The following is a 20,291-nucleotide window of genomic DNA, read 5'->3' as shown; positions in this document are numbered from 1 at the left end:
TGTCATTGATGTGGGATTCACTAAGGCCCTCCTATGACGGATCACTTCTTGTCGACATCAGCTCATTATCCAAGAAGTCGATCTAGGAACAACCCTTTCAGTACTTTGAAACTTGCATGCCTCAATGGCAAGTTTCTCACTTCCAGCGATAATTTACATCAATGGCCTTCGATCGAAAGATTTTGCGTGGTGTTCGACACCAAGTCCCTTATTCACACCACGTGAATTATACTGTAGTACCTTGAGGGTCATCATTATTATCGGTGATTCCTCTCGCGCCTGTTAACAACTTACCTCATTGGCTGGTAATCAGGCGATGTCTTTCCATGTTCGACTCCAGAACATCTCTCACATGGATCGACTTGTACCTTGAGTGAAGATCGAACCAGATTGAAGACCCCAGATCTAGTTTCATCCATCCGGGATGCAATATATATTCATGAAAATAAAGACATCAAATGTACATCATTACTGCAAAGATAATCATCCAATCCAAGGGATGATGGCTCTACCAGAATCATCAGTCTACACTCAGACGATTGTCTGTCTTATGTACATGAAAATGAATTTATAAAGCTGAGCATGGGAATGCCCGCCTCAGCTAGATCATGAAAATATTATGAAGATAATTTTTTGTATTGTATCTTATTATAGGTCGCCTTCCAGCTCGAAAAAACTTCAGATCCTCATGATAAAGAATTTCACCCGACATCAACAGATTAACGACCTCATGCTTTAGGGGGCAACTGTTATAGACATTTTTGGGCACTGCAACCCCAATCATAAATGTCCATAAAAAAAGGGCTCTTAAGTCCCTAAAAGTGTTGTTCCAACCTCTAAAAGAACAAGGTCAATTGATTACATATTATCCCAGAAGTTCTCCATGAAAAACTGCTCAGAACTAGTCAAAACTGGACCATCTCACCTGCTCCATGGTCAAAGTGTGCTGCATCCCACCTAAGTACACATGGGAGGTGTGATGCATCTTGAAAAGCCCTTCTATGGGGTGCGATGGGTGAGAGTGGACAAATGGCAGGGTCAATGTGCAAGGTGGAGGATCATGGAATCTTCCAGAAACTTCTCCTGTGACACTTGCCTCTCTACATTCGCCCAGGGATGAGTAAGAGATCATCAATCTCCAAGTGGAATCAAGAATTATCAGAGAGAGGAAACTAATCAAATCTCAAAAGCTGACTCACCCCCCTTGCAAACATCTATATATGGATCCCTCATCCTAGAGATCCGAAGGCTGGAATTTTGTATCTTGTAAGGAAGTGTTGCTGGTTTCTTGGTGCAACATCATAGTGTTGGGTGATCTAAGCTTTTCATGAGGTGAAGAAGGGCTTTCTTGCTGAGTGGATGATTCTGGGTCAGAACAATTGGTTGTAATCCTCTTTGATATTCTTGATTATTAATAAAGCTATTCAAGTTTTCCTCCACATTCTTGTATGATTGATGATATATGCATTTGTGTGGTCAATATATATCTGGTCCTATATTGTTTATGATAATAGATCATTGTTCTTCTATAGTGTTATGCTGCTTTGATTCTACAGGTGCTCTTTAAAGCTGGGTAGACAAGGAACCGAGTGGCAGAGATCTATCAGAAGGGAGAGGAATCAAACAAGGAACCAAGCGCAAGACAGAGGTTGGTCTCCTTTATTCCCCTCTTATCTATTTCCCATAAAGGAAAACGAAAGAGGTTTTAGTTTGTTTGTTACTAAGGTATCTACCAGCCTTAGTGGGACTAGCAGCTCTGCATAGACACTAGATTTCCTGATAACGCAAAGGAAAGGGATCCGATGATGCTCCTTCTGTAGAGGTGAAAACCACCTCAGATGAAGGTGGGGATGTGTAGTTGGCTTATTCAAGTACACATGTAGATCATGGGGCATGGTTGATTGACTCAGGTGAATCCTTTCACTTCACTCCCCATAGAGAGTGGTTATACAAGTATGAGAAATACGATGGTCGTGATTTCTTCTTAGGGGATGATAGGAAGGCTAGAATCATTGGTCATGGAAAAGTAAAGTTGAAGTTGCAAGGTGGAAGCGTTAGAACACTATTGTGGGGAAAAGTATCCGACTCGGAATGACCCTATCCCTACTCTAAGGGTGATAGTTCCTTAGCAACAACTGAAAGTAAAGCTTTGATATTTTTCCTTTATGAAAGTACAGAGAAGGAAGAAAAGATTGACCAACCGATGTCTTTCGCTTTTGTCGATCCTGTCTTCTCTCTTTGCCTCTTGTTCCCAGCTCCTTGCTCCCTTTGCCGGCCCAGCTACACAAAGATCCTGCAAAAACAAGAGAGGGAAACTACAAGAAACATGTACTCATAACTGATGCATGGATTAGAATGAATCAAATATACAGATAAAAACAATACATCATTGCAATACAAGTATATAGGAGAACATCAAAGCTTTATTGATAGAAGAAAAAGGTTCTGAGAAGGTTACAACCATAAATGGCTCCAATCCAGCAGCACCTCCCCAGCAGCAAGAAATCTCCTCTTCCCCTCTATAAAAGCAATCACCCAATAGCTCTAACTGTAAACCAACAACACTTCCTTGCTTTGCACAAAATTCCAGCCTCTCTAGACCTCATAGAAGAGCTCTATATATAGGAGATTTGGAGAAAGGATGAGTCAGCTTGAGACTGACCTAAAGCTGCCTTGTGTCCTCACCCTCTTCAGTTAAACTTCAGTTCTTGAGTCCACTTGGAGATCCTTGCTTCCACATGGAGATCAAGTACCTCTTACTCATCATAGGGCGAATTCCTTGAACCAAGTGTCAGTTTGGAAGCTTCCTGGGCAGTTGACACCTTGCAGAATGACTGTGCCACTTGGCCAATCTCGCCCAGCGCAGGTAGCCTTCATTGGTTTTGACTTTCAGCGCAGGTACAAGGAGGAGCAGTTGACATTCAGCGCAGATGCTCAGTGGAGCAGCTGACATGATCCAAAAATAGCCTGTTTTTGAGTGTTTTCAGGTGGAGAACTGATAGGAAGTGTTGTGGTTTGCTGACCTTGTTCCTCTAGGGGTAAGAACAACATGTTTAGGGACTGAGGATCCCTGTAATTATTGACATTTCATGCTCCATGCTGCGAGGCACAAAAATGTCTATAACAGTTGCCCCCTAAAGTATGAGGTCGTTTATCGGGTGAAATGCTTTATCCAGAGGGTCCGAAGTTCATTCAAGTGCTGAGAGGTGCCCTGACAATACAATATATTATTTTTCATTCTGTTTTCATGATCTAGCTGAGGCGGGCATTCCCATGCTCAGCTTTATAAATACATTTTGGTACATAGAACAGACAATCGTCTGATGGTAGACTGATAATTTTCTGCTGAAATTATCATCCTTTGAATAGGATGATCATCTGCTGCAATGATGTACATGACAAATGCTTTTATATTTCCTGAATATGTATCGCAGCTCGGATGGATGAAACTAGATCCGGGGTCTTCAAACTCGTTCGATCTTCACTCTAAGTACAAGTCGATCCATGTGAGAATTTCGCTGAAGTCGAACATGGAAAGACATCGCTTGATTACCGGTCAATGATGAAAAACCGTTAACAAGCGCGAGAGGAATCACCGATAATGATAATGACCCTCAAGGTACTGCAGTACAATTCACGTGGCATGAATAAAGGACTTGGTGTCGAACGCCACGCAAAGTCTTCTGGTCGAAGGTCATTGATGTATACCTGTCGCCGGAAGTGAGAAACTTGCCATTAAGGCATGCAAGCTTCAAAGTACTGATGGGGTTGTTCCTAGATCAACTTCTTGGATAATGAGCTGAAGTCGACAAGAAGCGATCCGTCAAAGGAGGGCCTTAATGAATCCCACATCAATGACACGGAACGGAGCTAATGATTTTAGTGGAGGTGAAAACAAACTGTGACATATGATTCAGGGTGGCGATCATGAATGGATGAAGGATAATGTATGGCAGTGGATGGGACACGGTTGACACTTTCAGAATGACCTCTCTTGAACATATAACGACACTGATGCGATGGATCGGTAGCATTACCCCAAAATGTGGATGGTTTGGCGAAGACCATGGTGATGAGACCGGTGAATGAAACAACCCAACCCGATGTGGTACGGAAGAAAAGTGTCATGTTCAAGAGCGACTTGCTACCATTAAGCTTTGATGTTCTCCCAATTTTTCCCCAGTCATTTCTGACCAGTACCTCTTTATTTTTGTCAAGCTTGAGGAGGATAACATATGCTTGTTCTATAACCTGCCCTTCGGGCAAGCCCATCGCTATGATTTAACGAGCTTAGCGATAGGGAAACTCGTTCTCGTCTAAAGACAAGTTTGTCGCTATTTAATCATTTTAACGAGTCTAACGACAAGGAAAACTCGGTCCTTTTCATTTTTAGAGAGTCTGAAAAGGTACAGAAAGTTAACTCCATAATTCCTTTTTCGTCATCTAATCCCTTAAGTCCGAAAAAAGTATAAAACAATACAGAAGGGATGGGTGTTCGGTACTTTTAACGAGCCGAACAAGACAAGCGCTTGATCTTTTTGTGTAATAATCCCTCAGGTCCAAAAAGATTAAAGTCTAAAAGAGGGATAGCTCTTCCGGTCCCTTTAACGAGCTGGAAGGCCAGAACTCGGCAAACTTTTCATATTTTACGAGTCAGAAAAGAGCTCAAAGATGACTCGTCTTTTGAGGAACGAGTGATAAACAGGGATAGCAACTGATTCCAGGTACAAATTGGAATTTTCCAATCACGGCAGTGTCACAAGGATGGCTAGGTGAAATCACTCTTCCCAGATGTTCCTCAAAATGGGTAAACACACAAATGGAAGTGAATGATCGGCCAAATGACGGTGGAGGTGACGGTGCACAAACACGACCAAGGCTTTTATGGCTGATGAATTTACGATCTCAGAAGGTTATTTACCGGGACAGGTTCTTTTTTTAGATAAAAATGAGCTTAAACTCTGGAGGGAACATTGCTCACTCCTTTTATTTATTTTTTAACGAGCATGAAGACCGCGTTAAAACTGCTCGGATCTTGCGTTTATTTTTTAACGAGCATGAACCATGTGCTAAAACTGCTCGAAATACCAGTCATAAAATAAGAATGCCTCCTCTAAGGTTCCATTTTTTATAGAGCTTGCGCCTTACCAAAGCTATGCTCCAACTCATCCTTCCTTTATGTAAGTTCGGAAAACGGTTAATCTTAAAACCAGATAAATAACCGCCCCTAGCTTACACTCCAAAAGGTTTGCATGCCCCCAGGTATAGGATAGAATTTCGAGGCTGCCCCTCTTCTCCCCCACTTCTGCTCTTCTTTGGGTGTTCCCAGCTACTTGTCACCTTGCTAATCTAATGTTTAATGATGCTAGTCTTCTCGTTATTTTAAGGGGTCTTACGCGGTACTTGTCTTCCCGTCGGCCCAACTTTTAACGAACAGCTGTTTGTGACAAGAGAAGAACACTTCTCAAAGACAAAACATTGGTGTTATTGAAGGAGGCTTGCCTCTTTCTTATTATCCAAAGACAGTTCTATTTGCTGCCGCAAATCAATCTCTTTCTTTGGCGATGTCTATCATTAGGTTACTCAAAGATGGTTACCCTATGTCACAACAATAGAATCTCTTTCTTTGGAGGCTGCCCCTACTTATCCTTCAAAACATTTGTTTTAATGGGTGAGGCTTGCTTTTCCTCAAAGATGGTTACTGCTTGTTGCAATAAGGGAATTCCTACTTGGGCATTGCCCACTTCTTTAGACAAAGGTGAATGACTCTTTTGCCAAACACATAACTTTAACAAAAGAATACTATTCCAGAACAACCCCTCTTCCATCCACGGACGGGGTACGGACTAGTCATATTCTTCTGCGGAAATTCTACCTTATACCCAGGGTTTCTTCTGCCCGAAGCAGACCAGGCTGCATGCCCCCTGGGTTCCAGTCTTTCTTTTCGAATCACTCACACTCATCGGGAAGGAGGACTGGGGGTGGAGGCATATCTTGAGTGAACAGACCATTTAGGATTGGTATTTGACTATTTGCGATGTGAGATCCCGGAAATGAAAGTTGGTCTACGAGCTTGACCATCCTTCCTTCGTGTGGAAAACACATTACTCTAAAGAGTGAGGAGACTATCGCTCCCATGCAATAAATATAGTCACGTCCAAGGAGTAGGTTATAATCCAAGGGTCCTTGGACGACCATCACGTTCAAATTAACGGTCTTCCCTTTCAATGTAACAGGCACATTGGGGAGGATTCCTAATGGTCGACTGGTTCCTTTATCAAAACCTGAGAGATTTCTTAACTCAGGTAAAAGCGCCGGGGAACCCAGTGCTTTCCAAGCAACAGAGGAAAGGATACTCACAGACGCCCCTTCATCAATGATAGTACCAGCCATAATCATTCTATAGATCTGGACAATGATTCTGAATGGTATACTGGCTGGTAACCGGGGTCTGCCTAGTTGATTCCAATCAAAGGATACAACCAGGTTGCTTGGTGGTGGGACCGAATATACGGCCGGGTATGACCCTGATGATGTTCCTTCCTGCGATAAAGGAATGGGCGCATTGCCCTGACGCTCATCAGAGTTGGTGCTAATGAAAAGAACCTGGATGGTGTCATCCTTATTCTCTTCAGTGAGGGTGTTGCATGAAGATGACTCTTCGGCGACGGTGTCATTTGAAGATGAAACTTCTGAAGGTAGAACCGGGTCAACTGCCGTATTGACCTTTGGACTTTCGTCCGGTCTGGATTCAGTAGGTTCATTTTCAGTGACTGACGCTTCAGCCGACCACTTGAGCGGGCCAGCTGTATTTTCAACCAACGAAGGACTTGGCACGAGTTTTTTGTATCCAGGAGGAAGTTTTACCAGTGAAACTGGACGATCTTCCAAAACTCTCTTCGCTTCGTCTAAGAAGGGACAACGGTGGATGGCATGACTGCCTTCACACAACTTACAGGGGAACCTTACTCCCCCTTTTTGTCTTGATCCTTCACTTTCGCTGGTTGACGGAAAGCAATCAACCTGATTGTCAGAGATTGATGCCCCCGAATTGTGCAGACGAGGGGACCAGTCCCTTAGTATCCGGGGAATACAGGGACAATCTCTGTGGAAATGGTCTCCTCTACATATGACACATGGCAATTTAGGCCCGGTCTGTGCAGTGGGTGGGTTTTTGTCAGATGTCTTTTGCTTGCCCCCAGTCGCCTTAGGCTCCTTCTTCTTCTTTTCTTTCTTCTTCTTTTCCTTCTTCTCCTTGGGAGGCTGACTTTTGCCGGCTCTACCTTGCGAAGACGAAGGATCGGAGGAAGAACTTTTGGAAGTAGAAGGCTGGTGGGTAGCTCTAGACTGATCTAACTGTTGACTCGATTGATCAGGAACCATGGTGGCCTGAACTACATTGGTTGAGAACAGCCAAACTGGCAGGCCTATTGTCAGTCCTGGAAGCGACAATGTGGCCATATGGGGCGCACCAACTTCTCCCCAAGAGGAGAAAGGACTAGGACTTCCATCTTGTGGACTTCCTTGGTTGGGGCGTTCCATGTTCTCAACTTACAGATCAACGCGGGAATGAGAGGTGATTATGTTCCGTTTAAAATGAATTTTATAACGACGCTTTATTAGACACAACTTTGCTTTTTCATGTTTTAAGAGTCGAGAAAAAGCTAAAGATGACTCTAGTCGCCTTCGATGTATTAACGAGCCCGAAGTGACAAATGCTCGGTTGGACTTTTTCAGTTATAGAGTTTGAAAAAGGCCAAAAGAAACTGCTCTGGAGATCTAGGCAGAGGGTGTGCCAAACCTTTCGCGAAACCACAGAATACGTTTTACGGTACGGGTGGTCGATCTTCGTGAATGCTGTGTTCACTGCATTGCGATCAGTAGGGCGGCCGACACGGCTTCCTAAGGATAAAGGCTTTATTCCTATAGGGGTCTCCCAATATACTCGACGGTACGCGGGAGCACAAGTCCGTATTGATACTTATCGCTTCACCGTGGAGGAATCACCCAACCACTCAACGCTAAGATATCACGTTTAACGACGCCGGAACACGTCTCTAGCTTAGACCTCTATGTGTTTGCGTTATGTTTCAATGCGTTGTTTTGAAAATTCAATTCATTTTAATGTTGATCTTGCTTAGCAGTTTGCCTTTAAGGATCACCACGAGATGTATATATACAACTTCCTAAATGCAATCTAAGATGAGAAGCAGAACTTTTCAATCTTTCAACTTTGAAAACCTTAATCTACTGAGGGAAAAGAAAGACATCAACTTTTCACACAGATCATAGAACACACACTAAATGCACTTTTTCCTAAATCAACATGCAAACTGTCAATAATGCACATGCACAATGCAGATATTTCTTTTCTTTATCCTTAATGTTGATGTAAGACAAAAAGGAAACTGTTGTATAACTTTGAATCTAATTTCAAGCGAAAGTAAACAAGCTTGTCCAAAATCAAAAGACACCTTAAGATCGACTTGTTTAGACACTGGAAATGTATAGATTCAAACCACAAAATGAAAAACAAACAAACTCAAACAGCCATGAACAGTAATAAAACTAGCTCTTAAGATCACAAAGACACTTTTACAGTTCAGGATCTAAGAGGCCACAGCTATACTGGTTTGCTTTTCACAATGGGAAACTGTAACTGAAACAAGAAATACTGAAAGAACAATCACAGTTTCATCACACAACTGAGGCGGAATAATGTCAAGGAAAGTTGGTTTACAGCAAGTACAAATGACAAGCAATCAGCAGCAAATAACAGTGAAAACAGGGCCAAGACTCAGTGGGAAACCTCAGGAAGACATAGCCTAACTGGTTCAGCGCAGGCTCTGGTCTGTCAAACTGACTCTCAGCGCAGTTCTCGAAGGGAGTACCTGTGCTGAAATGCAGACTGCCTTTGGACAGCCTGCACTGAGACACGAGAGTTGCGTTTACAAGGGTTTCCGGGTCATAAAAAGCTCAAAAATTCACTGTTTTTGCTGAAATAAAAAGCTATAGGTCAAGTACAAGCTAAGGGATGATCAAGAGGATGAAAAGCTATCACAAAGAGCACAAGAGTCCTTGTGGATCAGCTCTTCAAATCATAAACTTGCTCAGAAACTGAGCCAGAGCAGCTGCCCTCTACTTTGCAATTGAAGGACTCAATTGCAGTTCGATTTGGTGCTCTCCTTGTTTATGAGATGAATAGCAAGAAACACAATAAACCAACAAGATACTAGTTCCCCAGCGGAGTCGCCAGTTTGTTGTGGGGAAAAGTATCCGACTCGGAATGACCCTATCCCTACTCTAAGGGTGATAGTTCCTTAGCAACAACTGAAAGTAAAGCTTTGATATTTTTCCTTTATGAAAGTACAGAGAAGGAAGAAAAGATTGACCAACCGATGTCTTTCGCTTTTGTCGATCCTGTCTTCTCTCTTTGCCTCTTGTTCCCAGCTCCTTGCTCCCTTTGCCGGCCCAGCTACACAAAGATCCTGCAAAAACAAGAGAGGGAAACTACAAGAAACATGTACTCATAACTGATGCATGGATTAGAATGAATCAAATATACAGATAAAAACAATACATCATTGCAATACAAGTATATAGGAGAACAACAAAGCTTTATTGATAGAAGAAAAAGGTTCTGAGAAGGTTGCAACCATAAATGGCTCCAATCCAGCAGCACCTCCCCAGCAGCAAGAAATCTCCTCTTCCCCTCTATAAAAGCAATCACCCAATAGCTCTAACTGTAAACCAACAGCACTTCCTTGCTTTGCACAAAATTCCAGCCTCTCTAGACCTCATAGAAGAGCTCTATATATAGGAGATTTGGAGAAAGGATGAGTCAGCTTGAGACTGACCTAAAGCTGCCTTGTGTCCTCTCCCTCTTCAGTTAAACTTCAGTTCTTGAGTCCACTTGGAGATCCTTGCTTCCACATGGAGATCAAGTACCTCTTACTCATCATAGGGCGAATTCCTTGAACCAAGTGTCAGTTTGGAAGCTTCCTGGGCAGTTGACACCTTGCAGAATGACTGTGCCACTTGGCCAATCTCGCCCAGCGCAGGTAGCCTTCATTGGTTTTGACTTTCAGTGCAGGTACAAGGAGGAGCAGTTGACATTCAGCGCAGATGCTCAGTGGAGCAGCTGACATGATCCAAAAATAGCCTGTTTTTGAGTGTTTTCAGGTGGAGAACTGATAGGAAGTGCTGTGGTTTGCTGACCTTGTTCCTCTAGGGGTAAGAACAACATGTTTAGGGACTGAGGATCCCTGTAATTATTGACATTTCATGCTCCATGCTGCGAGGCACAAAAATGTCTATAACAAACACTTTTGGGTGTTCTACATATTCCTGCATTGGCCAAAAATCTAAATTCTGTAAGCAAGTTGGATGATGCAGGTGTAAAATAGTGTTTGAGAAGGATACCTACAAGATGGTTTGGGGAGAATTGGTATTGATGCGGGGATTTTGGATTGGAACTCTGTACAAGCTGCAAGGTAGCACTATTGTTGATGGGTGCAATAGTTTTGTGGTTCCTAAAAGTGGAGCAGAAAATCTATTAGTCTCTGGAGAGAAGACCATGTTGTGGCATCAAAGGCTTGGACATATTGGAGAGAAGGGCCTTCAAATACTTCATGGTAAAGGTATGGTAGAAGGTATGAGTAATATCTCTCTAGATTCTGATTTATGTGAAAATTGTGTATATGGGAAGCAGAATCGGGTGAGTTTCCCCTGTGGTGGTAAGAAGGTGAAACAGATATTAGAGCTTGTGCACATTTATGTGTTTGGACCTGTGAAGGTTCCATCACTGGGTAAGTTTGTGTACTACGTATCATTTATAGATGACTTCTCAAGGAATACATGGATATATTTCCTTAAGAAGAAATCTGGAGTCTTTGTCAAGTTTAAAGAATTTAAGGATCTGGTGGAAAACCAGACAGAGAAGAAGATAAAGGTGCTGAAGACACATAACGGTGGAGAGTTTTGTAGTAAGGAATTTGAATTTTTTTTTAACAAGTGTGATATATCACAATAGAGGAATACTCCATATACACCTCAACAAAATGGAGTTTCAGAAAGAATGAACAAGACGTTGATGGAAAGGGCAAGAAGCATGCTCAGTGGTGTCAGGTTGGGACAGGAATTCTGGGCAGAGGTAGTGGAGATAGCATGTTACCTGGTCAATAGATCACCTTCATCAACATTGGAAGATAAGACTCCACAAGTGGTATGGACTGTTAATAAACCCTCTCTTTCACATTTCAGGGTATTTGGATGTGATGCATATGTACATGTTCCAAAGGAGAAACAAACCAAGTTGGATAGTAAATCTGAAAATTGCATCTTTATTGTGTATAAGGATGGTTTAAAGGGTTATAAGATTTGGAACCTAGTAACAAGGAAGGTTGTTTACAACTGAGATGTGGTGTTTAGAGAGGTGAAAGATGTTATTAAACATGAAATCTAATCAAAGGAACCTAAGAAGATAGAGTTTGAGCTAAAGGAGGAAGAATCATACTCTATAATAGAGGAGGAATTAGAAGATGAAGAGCCACAAAATCCGGGTGTGAGAAGATCAGTTTGAGAAAGAAGACAACCAGAAAGGTATAGTCCATCTGCTTTCTATTCAAATTTTTCTTTATCTATTACTGATGATTATCCCAGAAATGTGAAGGAATTAGTAGATTCAGAGGATGGAAAACTCTAGAAAGAGGCCATGGTTGATGAAATGGCATCTTTGCACAAAAATGAGGCTTTGGATCTGGTGGAGTTTCAAGTACACATAAAGCCATTTTGCGATATTTTAAATGCTTTTAATGTATTTTCTAAATACAAAGGGAAGCCATGGAATGGGCATTGCGACATTCAATGAGTGATTTTAGATGGACTCGATAGTGTTATAAACTGGAATTAAGGACTTTTGAAGTCTGATAAATAGAGATTTGGCAATTTTTCTTGTGTTCTACAACATTCTCTGTGTAAACAGGGAATGACTGTTTCTGGGGGATTTCAAGTGCTGATGCACTCTCCCATTATAGCATAGGTGGCCACCATCCCTGAGGGCATTTAGCAATGATTACTAACGCTCAGAGAGGGGATTTGAGCGGACCAAAACAAGAAGACAAAGAGCCCGAGAGGGAAAATGAACTGACATCGCCGATTTGGCTTTAAGGCCATGAATGTCAAAGACATCAGAGGTTGGAGTTTGGTTGGAGGTTGTTGGGGATTTGTTGCTAAAATTAAAGCCAAAATAGGATGATAAGGCGAAAGAGGTAGTGCAGAAGCAAGAAAAGCAGCCAAGGGAGTCACTTGGAAGTCAAGTGAAAAGCCAAGAGGGTTGTAAATTGATAGAGGCAGAAAGAAGCCAGAGCCAAGAGCCAGAGCCAAGAGCCAAAGCTTCAAGAGCCGGGGGATAAAATGGTCTCTGAACCCACTTCTTTTGTGTAATACAACAGGATTTAAGCCAAGAGCTTGTAAAAAGGACTTATACCATAATCCCAGAGAGTGTAGTTGAGTTGACTAGAGCTCATGGAGACGTAGCCCAGGAGTTGTGGGTGAACTCCTAATTAATATTGTTGTTATTTGTGATTGCTTGCTACTACATTGTATATGTTGCTTTATTTACTGTTATATGTATTTATATATCAGTTTGAGCACATTAAATTACAACACATAAACAATTTTAATAACAACCACCAGCATGCACCTTATGTTTAAGCACATATTTAATTCTGCATTGGTTAATCATAAAGACTTGGGAATATTTAAAGCTTTGAAAGTGGAAGAGGTTCTTGTAAGTTAGACAAGAAGCCTAAGTGCTCCATTTTCAGATCAGGGAGAGACCAATGCAAGAGAGGCTAGGAGATCAAAATTTTTGGAGGGCTAGCTTGTCAAGGAAATGATACCCTAGGTGACCCAACTTGGCTAGACCTAGGAAACGGTGAAGAAGAGTTGATTTTAGGTGACCACCTCCTGGTAGATCAGTGCCTTAGCCTTTGGATAATGGATTCTATGATAAATATGAAGTAGGACCTTTGGTTCTTAGTTAAGGAGGCCTCAAGACTACTTCGCTAGCCTTCTAGGTCAAAGAGAAGAAATCTTGCAGCTTTTATACTTCGATGTGCAGATGGTGATTGATTATCAAGATGAATTCATTGGTATAATTGTCCCTGGGAAATTTTATTCAAATTACATGGCCCATACATTGATAGATGCTATATAGAGACTAAATTCCACAATTTACGCAATAAATGCATGCAACAATTAGCCCTAAAAATAGCGAAAATCTCAATCAAATGTATATGACAAAGTAAAACAAGAATAGCATTAAAATAATGTACTTTCATGTAATAGAACATATCCAATAATCCATAATTTGTCAATAGATAATATTCAAGATAAGATAAAAAAAATCCACACATCAAAATTCATCCATAAAGGTCCAATTCATCCTCTAAGAAAAAGTGTGAAATTCTCAAGAAAGAGAAGAGATCCAATCCAAAGTGGTGATGAGAAAATGAACTAATCTCACCTATATTTATACACTAATGATGAATTTTAATTAGTCTTCTTAGCATACATAATCCCCAAAAATAAAATAATGTGCTAATATTCTAACTTTTGGTGACAAGCCCACAAAACTAGCTCAAAAATGAAAGAATATGCCTCTTAAGAGCTCAAATGATGAACAATACATGTTGTAGATCCCTCTAATAGTCCTGATGAGGTCCATGGGTGCCATAATTAAGAGTAAGACCCTCAAAAGTGATGGGAAATGGGTTGGCCCCTTGTTCTCCAAACAATAAACCTGTGGTGCTCCCAATGGGTGTGGGGGCACAATAATAACCTCATGGGTCACCAAATGAGTCGAATATGCTTGTAGATCATTTGCAAGGGCTCTGATGATTGTGTAGGGTATACCACATCCTCCTACAAGTCCTGGGCCAACTTCCAAGTGCATGGTACATTTGCAGAGTTGGCTAGGAAAATGTGAACCAGGGGCATCTTCCTTATCTAATGGTAGTATCTCAAGCACCTCTATCCATCTTTTGGGATCCATGGAGTGTTTTCTACTGGTGTGGAGGCTCATAGCTTTCAACACACACCCTACATGTGCCAATGTATCCCTCTAGAGGGTTAAGAGCCCATATAGGAAGACCAAACCCAAGATGGAGACCACCTACATTCCTGCATAAGATTTAATGCATCCCATAGCCTTCCAGTACAATAAGTAATCAAATAAATCAAGTAAAATAGATTAGAAACCATGGACCATAGGTGGGGACATCAAAATTATCTACCCTTCCATAATGGGCTTTGACATGTGTTAATGTTTCCAAACTCCAAATGGGATTAACCCAGTATCTTATTATGTGGCTTCTACTTCTAAAGGGGATAATATGTCTAGGGTAGATCCTTTAAAAGGTGGTGGTATGTGATAAAGAGGTGAATGGAGTAGGGGATGAGAAGGGGTAGCCTTGGGCCACATGTTGGGGTACAAGGGTAGCTAATAAAAGGGAAGCCCACACTTGTGTATATAATTTATAGGAGAGAGAAATCATGGTACATGAGGTGCCCCAACCTTGAATTTTTGACCCTTCTTTATATTCCTTTTTCCTTTTCATGATTTTTTTCTTTAATTAACTGCTCGGGGCTTAAGGGGTAAGAGCATGATGTGTGAGAAGTAGCAGTGGATACCCTCTTTTAAGGTAGGGTGATTCATTTCCCACCAGGGGTTGGGACAATTATGGGTTCCTATATGATGAAGGAGGCTCATAGAACCTCTAGGAACCAGGGTGATGGCCATGATGCTGGGGTAGAGCTCATGTATTGGATTTTTCCCATGTGCTAAATGTGTTTGTCCTTGACATCTTTTGCATTTTGTGGTACATTTTCCTGTTGAATGTGGCCAATTATGCTTTTACTTTTCTTTTTAGTTGCATCAACCTCTAAGGCATCATTCCAGGCTTGATCTAAGGTGTGGGCAAGGGGAAGGGGAGAACTAGCCCTATGTGGACCTAGGGGGCAGAAATGATGAATGGGGTGGTAATGAGTGGAAAGGGGATAATATATGCAGATGATGGAGTGGGACCACGTAACCAAAATCAGGGTTTCCTATGAAATACCATCCCTAAAGCCAAATGGTCAGTAAAAGAGATCCCACTGGACCAGAATCCAAGGTTAATATCCAAAAGCAGTCTAGGGGACAAGAGCACAGACTTAACCCATTATTTCCAACGAATCCTCCCATTAATCGATGCCTAGAAGTGCCCATGATAAACAAGCTACAGTACTCAATTACCAAATGAAAAGCACACCTTTAGGTTTAGGAATCCTACCTTCAAACATATGATCATGAAAGATGGGTGAGGGACCACATGGTTGGCTCAGGTGGTAGAGAAATGGCACAATGAGATATTTGGTGGTTGCAAGGGGTTGTTTGTTGCCAACGAGGACCATCTTGGAGAAAAAAATATTCTCCTAGCGATATCACCCACAAAACAATGGGTAACAGGGTTCCCTTCACCCACTTCTATGAATGAAAGAGGCACTCCCCCTCCACTGGTGCCTCTAACTCTTCCTGTTGGATATTTGCAGTTGCAGTGGTAACATTGAGTTATGCATTGATGATCAACTTTCCTTTACCCTATTGCAAATCAGAATATGAGCCAAAGTCTATTTTTTATCTTTAATTTCATCCAATGATGATTGTTTCAAGTGTCATTCATCAATATTGTGCTAGGGCATTTTATGAAACTCACACCACTTTTTAGCATCCTTCTTCGTATTCCCACTACCCTTCTTTATCTGTAACTTGGGTTGGTTATCTTGAGGTTGGCTCTGCTCACTTTGTCCCTTATTTTGTGAGTTAGGGCCTCCTTTTCCAAGTTTTGTTTACAGTGAATTTGCAAAACCTAAACTCCTACTTATTCATTTTCTTCAATTTCTACTTTAGTTTGACAACATATTGACAAGTGGCTCCCAGTGATGAAATTTCAAATAAATATATCTCTATTTGGATGTACCTATGTAAGCTACTAAGGTACTTAAAAACTATGTGCCTCTTAGAGTCTTTGATACCCAACCTTGAGTACAAGGTTTGGAAAATATTCATGTAGTCTGGCTTTGTCTAGTCTCTCTATTTTTAAAGAGTGGTTCACCTTATGTACTAGTTAACATAGTACCCCACAAGGTAAAATTCTTCCTTGAGGGCATCAATGAAAGTAGCCCAAGTGGGGCTGTCACACGCAATTGGTCAAGGGTGCGGACACGACTGACCTTCCTAGAAGTCTAAGACATTCTAATGACAAACAAGACAAAATGGAGTGATCTTTCTCTAAATACACCTTTTACAACATGAAAACTACAAGTGTTTAGGCTTACCTTATTCCAAGACGCTGTTGTTGAAGTCCGTTCTTGGCGATCCGGATGAGCTCCTCCTTCATGTCAATTCCTGCAACCACAAACAATCAAACAATTACCAAGCACTTGTATTTCATATAATAAAACATATATTCAACATGCAGACCAAGGAACACATGAAATAACTCATTAACACAAGCTATTGAGAAAAATAAACCAGTTTGTATTAATAACGAAACAAAGAAACTCTTACAACCTGGCCTTGGTGTTGTGCAAGTTCCTCCCAGGGTCCATCAAGGGTTTTCCTCTACTTTGACAAAGCTCACCCACTTCCAAGTAGAATCAAGCAAAGACAATCTCTCCTCACAAAGGCTCTAATGGAAGACCTAAATCCTGCAGCATTTACCCAAAGAAAATGTATAGCTCCAACCTCCCCTCCCTCTGGCTCAATGTCTTTATTTATAGTGCTGTAAAGAGGTTATTCAGGTCCACTATCAATGGGATCATCCCCCTCTATGGGTGGGATAGCTCCCTTATTGATGGGATAAGTTCCCTCTTAATAGAGATACATGAACCAACTGGAGGCGCATCCATTTCATCAAACCGACCTCTAGAATGTTCTAGAAGTAACCACAAGTAACTTTTTCAAGATAAAACTCGCGCATTTTGCCTTTTACAGAAGGACGCACCTGTCCCTTAACATACAGAGCGTCCATGGACGCAGCTTTTGTGAACATGGTCAGCGTCCCCGCAGGTAAGGCTAGAGAGAACCTGCGACCCCAGAGATAAACATAGTTTTTACAAGACTTTCTCTCTTCTTTGAGTTTGAGATGGATAACAGAGGCATGAGACTTGCCTAAAAGGGGTAGCATGACTGTTGATTTGAGCCATACTAACTGTAAGTAGTCAAGGTGACATTTTTTAGTGTAACAGATTGCCCCCTAAAGTGCGAAGCCTGGAATAGATTAGGGTTTTGTAATTCTAGGAAGGGTGAAGCGCTTTATCATTTCAAGGATTGTCTTGTGGATGACCTGGTTGGAACCTGCAATTTTCAACACAAAATACATGTATAAGATTATATCATCACTGAGGTAGGCATTCCCATACTCAGATTCAAAACTTTAACTAATGGACTAACTATTCTGATACAGGAATGATCTTGCAGTACATCATTTTTATAGACTTTTGTAGACACAGTATGGACGCAGCCATCTGTTTATGATTAGTCTACATAGATAATGAATACAAAACTCCTCGCAGCCTGGATGGTAGAAACTAGATCCAGGGTCTTCACTTCTACTTCCCGAATTGGTACGATTCTAACCATGTGATTAAATGATTTGATGTCGAACATGTTAGAAACCACTTGATTACCAGTCGATGATGTGAACTGTTAACAAGCGTGAGAGAGACCACCAGTAATGTCAATGGTTCTCAAAGTACCAAGCACAACCCGTGAAATGTGAATAGATGTTTTGATGTCGAACACTTCACGGAATCCTTTGATCGAAAGTCAATGATGTAAACTGTCGTCAAAGGCGAGAAACCTGCCATTGATGCATGCAGACTTCAAGGTACTGTCGATTCCTAAATCATCTTTCTAGATAATGTGTCGATGTCGATAGAAAGTGACTCGTTGTAGGCAAGCCTGTAACACGAAATCATTGTTCAAGTTGAAGAAATGTTGCTGTAAGGACTGACTCAGGGATGGTCAAATGGATGACAAGTATTTTGCAGATGAAAGTTTTGCTTGCAGACCTCTTGAACACATAACGACACGACAGATGGCTTGGTAACAAATAACTCAAAGTTAATTCCCGGAACCCGGTTAAAGACTTTCAAAGTGATTTGGTCAACTGTGAGGTAAAAGATTTCCCAACCCAGGTGAATGCAAAAGTGTCGTGTTCAAGAGTGGTAATAAAGTTTCTTTTGAGATAAAGGTAACAAATAGGCTCATTCTTCTCTCTTTTCCCCCACCATTTCTGGCAAGTACCTCTTTATTTTTAACAAGCTTGAGGAGGATAACATATGCTTGATTATAAGCTCATCCTTCGGACGAGTCCAACCTAGTTTAAATTCGAACCCTAGGAAGGAGTGGTTCGTTCCTGTTTGTAATTGAACAGGTCCTTTACTGTAAAAGTTTAACGAGTCCAGTATAGGAGAAACTCGGCGTTTTTCAATTTTAGAGAGTCTGAAAAACTTAAGGAAACTCCACGTTGAACTTTTTCGTAAATTTGTGTCCCTCAAGCCCGAAAAAGTATAAAATAATACCTGGGGGAACCGCTTGATCTTGCGACCAAGGAGTACTTTCATGATAGTGTCGTCGACCTGAAAAGTAAAAAGCGATCAAGGACACGTCGTTTTATTTCCTTATCGAGTTTGAAACGACAAAAACCCGGCAATCTTTTCTTGATTTTACGGCCAGAAAAGAGCTAAAAGGGGACCGTCTTTTAATTCCGTTTTAACGAGTGAAAAAGAAACACTCGGCGATCTTTTCATATTTTAGGAGTCAGAAAAGGGCTTAAAAGATGACTCTGATATTTTTATTTGTGAAAAATGACAATTTCCCTCGAAGTCCTTTTGTCCTGTACAAAAGCAACACATTACTCATACCTGTTTAAAATAGGCAAAAATACGTCGAAAAACATCTTTTCATGGTAAAAAATGAACTCATTCACCCAAAAAACCTATAAAAAGACCTTTTACCATGTCATTTTTACCGTTTGACTTTGGAGGTTGAAAAAGGAGCTTTTGACAAGAAACTTCCCGTGGTCGCTGCGGAAAATCTGACCGTCGGAATCGAACGCCGCTTCATCCAGGTATTTTACACATCCTACTCTGCATTTCTATCCGTTTAGAATTAAGTTTTAGGTCTTAGTTTCATTTTTTGGGGGGGTTTTGGTTTTATAATGCGCCTCTCGGCGGACGCAGGTGCCCTTCGGGTGACCTGCGTCCCCCGACTTTTTCTCATACGGGAAAACGGTCAGGGGACGCAGCCCGCCTTCAGGCCAGCTGCGTCCGGACGCCCTGTGCTACAAAGCTGGGGTGCGTCTTCCGAGAAGTGCGCATTTCAAAACCCCAACTCCCTCAAAAAACCACCAAAAATCCTCAAATCAATTTCTAATTGCCTTTTTTGATATGCAGGGTATTAATCATGTTAGACTGGAGAGAGAGAGAGCATGTAGAGGAAGATGAAGCTGCAATAAATCACCAACCTTCTCTGGATGCCCTAAGAGCATGCGGGTTATACAAATATTGGACCATACCGGGCATGAGGGGCCAGGTAAGATTCTTGGAATGGCTGGTTGAGCGATGGAACGTGCAAGAACAATGCTTTTACATAGGAGGGCACCAGCTCGAGATAGAGCCCTCGGATGTATACTTTCTCACTGGCTTGCCAAACAGAGGTGAGCAACTCAATCTTGCGGGGACTAGGCCGGGTGGCCAATCCCTTGATAGTCTCCGCGAGGATTGGTGCACACGTGGGGCTCACCATTCAAAAGGCATAGAGATAAAACACATCACTCTGCCTGAACTCAAAGTTATTGCGTTCACGGTCACCAGAATTTGCGGCGCGGCCGCTTTGCACATTGCTTCCGGATCCCAAATGCGGATGGCAATTGACTGTTACCAAGGCACCATCTTCAACTGGTGTGAAGCTGTGTCGGCTCATATGAAGAGCCAACTGACCAAGGCAAAGAACGGACGACTAAAGACTTTTGGATATGGGCCTATAGTCGTGAGCTTTGCCTTGGAGAGAGTTCCAATGCTGATCCCTCAGCAACTCACTGTTGATATCTTGGGTCCTCGGGAGCCAAAGCTGATACGATGGGTTGCGGTGATGGCCCGGCATCCTGACGAGGGTGCAGCAGTGGTTCGATTCTCAGACAGTTACTTTGACTGGTTAGAGGGCCAGCTTTTTGTGATACAGG

Source organism: Pinus tabuliformis, chromosome 1_2 (assembly GCF_031772625.1).
Source record: "Pinus tabuliformis cultivar Carrire ecotype Pingquan chromosome 1_2, CPIR1, whole genome shotgun sequence".
Taxonomy (NCBI): Eukaryota; Viridiplantae; Streptophyta; class Pinopsida; order Pinales; family Pinaceae; genus Pinus; species Pinus tabuliformis.
The sequence above is the reverse complement of the archived record's forward strand: the minus strand, read 5'-3'. Positions refer to the sequence as shown.